Genomic DNA, 5874 nt, shown 5'->3' with positions numbered 1-5874 from the left:
CGCGTGCGTGTGTGTGTGTGTGTGTGTGTGTGTGTGTGTGCGCGTGCGTGTGTGTGTGTGTGTGTGTGCGCGCGAGGGTTGGGGAGAGGTTAGGAGTGGATGGAGAGGTTGTGAGGAGGGAGGTTGGGCAAGGAGGGAACGTAAGAGGGACAGGGTAGAGCCCGGCTGCCGCGGGGTCTAGCATCTTTCCCTGGTGGGTCGGGGAACGTGGAGACGGGGCCGCATGCTGGGATCCCTGGCTGCAGCGCAGATGCCTTAGCCCGCGCGGAGCGCCACGGGTTCCCTACTTTGCCGCAGTGACCGCGACACCATCGCTGGTAGTTCCCTGCAGCTCCTCGCCTCGGGGCTGGGGTAGCTCCCGCATCCTCACCTCTTACCTCAGGCCCAGCACCCACGCTTCCACCCGAAGCGCTCAAGGAACCCTCATCAGCGGGCAAGGATGGGGAAGGGGCAGCATTTTCCCCCGGGGAACCCTGGCAGGGGAAAAGGGCTGCCTGGACGAAGAGTGACTTGGGGGTTGAGGGGCGGCCGGGGTAGCGGTGAGAACTGCCTGGGATAAACAGGAGTGGGTATGGTTCGGTTCCCAGACCAGCACAGGCATAACCCGGGAGGAGGCGGCTGGCTTTCTCTGTGGTCTCCAGGCAGCGCCCACTCTCACCCGACACACTGACGCTCCCTGTTTGTTCTCAGCGCAGGTGGCGCAGCCTGTGTAGGGCGTTCAGGTTCCCACGGGAGGGGGCTGGAAGGGGGCTGGAGCACCCGAGTGCAGCGGGAACAAAAGTGAAGGGGGCCTGCGCAGGCCTGCTCTGGGTTCCTTGGGCCGGACTTGCCTCCTCTAATGGTTCGGCCCTGCTTGATGTCATTCTTCTCCATTCCAAAGAAACTCTGATATGACCTGGAATTCCATTCTCTGGCCTCCAGCAGTAGCTGTCAGAGGTGGGAGTTATCGGTCAAAGAGAACATTAGACTGGGGATGAGGTCTGAGTTTATGCGGAACTCAGAGACTCTTAGCCAATCAGTCTTTTGGAGAGAACCTGGTCCAGCTTGCACCGAGTTTATAAGGGATGAGACATTGAAGGAGGATTTAAGCCTAAGGTCAGTGGGAAAGTTGTCAACCGCCCCCCTCCCCCCTTCTCCTGGCACTACCTGCCTTCCCCACCATAGCAGCCTGATTTGCTGTTTGTTCAGCTCCAGCACAGGTGAGGCCTCAGATAACCTGCTGGACTTTTCCCACACTGGATGAGGGTAAGGTGTGGGAGCAGGGAAGCAAAGGAAATGTAGGGGAAACGGGAGAGGAAATAGAAGTACACGGGCATTCACTTATTCAGCAAAATATGTGCCAGGTATAGGGCTGTACACTAGCTGTCCGATACGGTCTGTGCCTGAGTAGCTCCCAAGCGAGTGGGGGAAAATGACAGGTAAGCCAACGATGACAACATACGGTCATAAGTGCATCCATCAAGATGCACAAATCGGAAATTTACAAATCATCCTGAATGCCTTACTCCCTTATGCTCCTGCACCCCTGTGGTGGAGGCTGTGACGAAAAGCCCAGACTCCTGCCGAAAAATGAAGGATTTACTCTCCTTCTTCACTGAGAACGCTGCTGGAAGATAGCCCACAACTGTCAGCCCCTTTGGGAGTTGCCTAAGCTGAAGAAAGCTGGCTCATTTAAGGTCATGTTCCCTTTCTGGGGCATCCTGCATACAATGACTGATCAGCAGAGAGGTATAAAGGTTCAGCTCCCTCACCCCGACAGAGGACAACTCTGAAAGATGTTCACGGCTCCTCGTGGGGTTGACTGAGGTCGTTGTTGGGCTGCTCAGCTTCTCCCTTTGCCCGATCCCACCTTCATCCTCTCTCTTTCACAGGTGTGGACTCTGAGAGCACTCCTTAGTAAACATCCTCCACAGTAATCTCTGTCTTAGAGTCTGCTTCCTGGGGAACATAACAGCCTCCCTCCCATGTTCAATCCATCATGAAGTGCTGTTGATTTTAGCTACTGAGTGTTCCTTGAATCAGCCTGCTTGTAACTCCACTGACTTTGCCCCACTGTTTCTTGTACTACTCTCCCAGCCTCCTAAGTGGTCCACGTTTTACTGATGCGTCCTTACATCCACCCTCCACCTTATAGCCAGAGTGATATGTTTAGAATACAAATCTGATTATGCCACTCTTCTGACCTTTGCTCTGGGGATAGAGAAAGCTTTTTAACAGAGTCTATGAAGCCTGCATATCCTGACTCCTACTGATCTCTCTAACCACCTTGTTTTGAGTCACTGTTGTTCTTGTTCTCTCCATTGAAGGCACTGGCCTTCCTTTAGTCCAGTTTTTGGATGTATATCCTCTAGTTACATGGTTTCTGTGCATTCTCTCTGGAAGTTTTCCTTCCTTATTTAATTAACTCCTACTCATCCTTCTGATCTCAGCTCAAGGTCTGGGCATTTCTCAGGGGTGTTTCTCCTGGCTTTCCCTCCTGGGTAGGCAGAATCACAAGATGATCCCTAATGATTCTCACTCTTGTATGATCTCCTTCCCTCAGGTGTGGGTGGAACCTGTGAAAGTGATGAGACTCTACTCCTAAGATTATGGTACATGGCAAAAGGGATTTTGTGGATGTAATTAATGATGCTAATCAGTTGCCATCAAGATAGAGAGATTATCCAACTAGTCCTAACTAAATCATATGAATCCTATAAAAGCCACGAATTTTCTCTGGTTGGCAGCAGAAGGGGAAGTCAAAGAGATTTGAGGAACAAGATTTGATACACTGTAGCTGGCTTGAAGATGGAGGGGGCCATGAGGCAAGGAATGGGGGTGGCTGTGGTTGGCTTGAGCATGGAGGAGGGCATAGAACAAGTACCTGAGAGTGGCCTCTAGCTGAGAGCCATCTCTGGCTGACAGCCAGCAAGAAACTAGGGACCATAGTCCTACAACCACAGGAATTGGATCCTCCTAATGACAAGAATGAGCCTGAAAGCAGATTTTCCCCCAGAGCTTCCAGAAGAGAACTTAGTCTGGCTGGCATCCTGACTTCTGCTTGGTGATATCCTCCCTGAGCAAAGAACCCAGCCATATTGCCTGTGAGCTAATAAATGGATGTTTTTAAGCTAACAAATTCATGATAATTTGTTACCATAGAAATATAAAATAACACACCTCTCATCTCAGGAGGTAGCAAATGCAGACACTTGCAAGCCATGCAAGGAAGAAGTGAGGGCATTGGAAATTTGTTAAAATTTAGAAAGACTTGGAAATATTGCAGTGGCAGCTGGTGTGGAGAGCAACTTAAGGAATGGGACCAACTGGGAACTGCATAGGAACTGTTTGATAATCACCTACTATGTTCCAAGCATATTATCTTTAATCCTCACAAAGAACTACAAATTTGGGCACAAGATTATTGATCACTATTTTAAATGAAAAAACTGGCTCAGAGAGAGTTTTACTAACTTGCCCAAAGCCACAAAGCTACTAGGTGAAAAAAGCCACAGTTCAAAGCCAGGGATTTGGGAAGTCAGAATTCAGGTGCTCCTAGTACGCTGCTTCCCAGTATAAGTTTTATTGTTTCTCTGGTCACCTTCTTTTCCTCATTTTACAAAATATTTTTTTCAAATTTTCTTGACTTATAAAATCTCTTATTTCATCTCTTACCCTGGTGACAGCCCATATGTACAAACACACACACACATACACACACACACACACCATCCTTCAGTCACAACAAGTAACACGGCCTCCCACTTCATAGAGAAAATAGTAGCTATCAGACAGCAGCTCCCACCAGGGAATCTGGTCCATTTTGGATAAGTAAAGTTTCAGAGGCCTATTAGACATCTAAGCAGGAATTCCAGTAGGAAGCTGAATAAGCAGCTTGTATAGGAAGTAACATAAACCATAGAATTAATAAGAGTATGTTGAATAAGGAGAAATGAGGAACCAGGTCAGAAGTCTGGAAAAGACCATGATTTAAAGGCTGGATAGAGAAAGACCAGTCTGCAAAAGAGACCAAGAAGGAGAATATAGAGGGGTGAAAGGAGAACAAGGGGAGCAAGGCATCATGAAAGCAAAAGGAGACATGCTGAATGGAATCAAATACTGCTCCTGGACCAAGAAAACAAGAATGAGAAATGTTCTCTGAATTCAGGGACCTGGACATCCTTGGCCACAGAAAGAGCCATTTTGGTGAGGTCCTAGAGGCAGAAGACAGATCAGATGTCCTGAACACTGAATGTCACGGGAGAAAGTGGAGCAAGTGACTTTAGACAAGGTTTTTTTTTTTTAATTTTATTTTATTAATTTTTTTATACAGCAAGTTCTTATTAGTTATCCATTTTATACATATTAGTGTATATATGTCAATCCCAATCTCCCAATTAATCACAGCAACCCCCCCCCGACTTTCCCCCCTTGGTTAGACAAGTCTTTTTTGAAGAATAGTTATTAAGGAAAGGAAAGAGGGTAGTAACTAGAGGGGGCTGTGGAATGAAAGATTTTAAGATGGAAGAACTAGAACATTTTTAGGGGCAGATGTAATTACTGCAATGTGTAGAAAAGACTGAAGATACGAGAGAGAGACAGAGACACTAATGCAAGGTTCCTGAGAAAAGGTAGGGAAGTATGGAACCCAGTGCGTGTGTGGAGGGTTCTAGCTTTTGATGGGAGTACAGATTCAATTGTAAGAAGTTAGAAGAGAATAATTATAGATGAAAATGTCATGGCAACCAGATAACAAGTATATAGATGAAAATGTCATGGCAACCAGATAACAAGTATATTTCCTAGACTTTTTTTTTTGCAGCTAAGTTTGGCTTAATGACTACATTCTAGACAGTGGTTGTGGATGGAAGTCATAAGTGCAGCTTCCAGATCAAGTTCTTAAAGGAAAAGAGTGAACTCTCTCTTCCTCGTTGACTTTTCTTGCAGGTTGACTGTGGATGTGGATAAGCCACTTTCAGTCATGCAGTGAAGTGTGCATCCCCCACACACTAGGGATGGCAGAGTGACAAGATGGAAGGGGCCTGGGTCTCCTACATGCTCAAGTCATTTTGCCACCTCTGGTTCTCTTGTATGAAAAAGAAAGAAACTACAATCTTAAGGCTCTACAATTTTTTCTCTCTTTTATCATAGCAACTTGATCTGTAGCTTAAGACAGTAGGTGTTAGATTTGGTGGAGAGCTGTTTTCTGATAGTTTCTGGTTTCTCTGTGAAATTGGAGATCTGTTTACAGTGAGTGGTGTGTATATGTATGTGTGTGTGTGTGTATAGGACTGAAATTTTAGGAGTCAAGATGGTTTAAGAAAACTGTATATAATGGGAAAGGGAAAGTGGACATCTGAGGAATGTAGTAAGATAATTAGGAAAGTGTTGAGGACCCACTTAAGAGTTGGTGACCGTGAATTTCTAGTGGTATCAGTTTCTCCAGCAGAGCCCAGACAGTTGGATGCAAGCATGGAGAATGTTGATGGTTCAGTTCCTCCTAAGTTGAGATTTTACCAGATGGGTGGGATGGAAAACAAAGGGACAAGCGTGAAATGATGGGCCACAAAATCTCAGCTGAACATGGAGAAGACAGAACTATGAGGTAGGTGACAAAGTTTAAATGAGTATTAAGTAGGCTTTAGAAGGTTGGGAGTCATCAGCAATAAGGAAGGGAAGAGGGTAGCACAATGAACATACGAGTGTCCAAGAGCAGAGGTCTATTGAGAGTAAAGAAGCAGCATTGGTGAGGGCAGAGGATCCCCAAATCTGTGTACATGGATTATGAGAGGATGAGAAGCCACCCCTTTCTGTGAAGGATATACTATCTTTAGGGGATGGCTGGTTTTAGTTAACATGGGAGTTGAGAGGGTGTTCAAAGTTGAGGATATAGCA

This window comes from Physeter macrocephalus, chromosome 16 (assembly GCF_002837175.3).
Source record: "Physeter macrocephalus isolate SW-GA chromosome 16, ASM283717v5, whole genome shotgun sequence".
Classification (NCBI taxonomy): domain Eukaryota; kingdom Metazoa; phylum Chordata; class Mammalia; order Artiodactyla; family Physeteridae; genus Physeter; species Physeter macrocephalus.
This window is presented reverse-complemented; position numbering follows the sequence as displayed.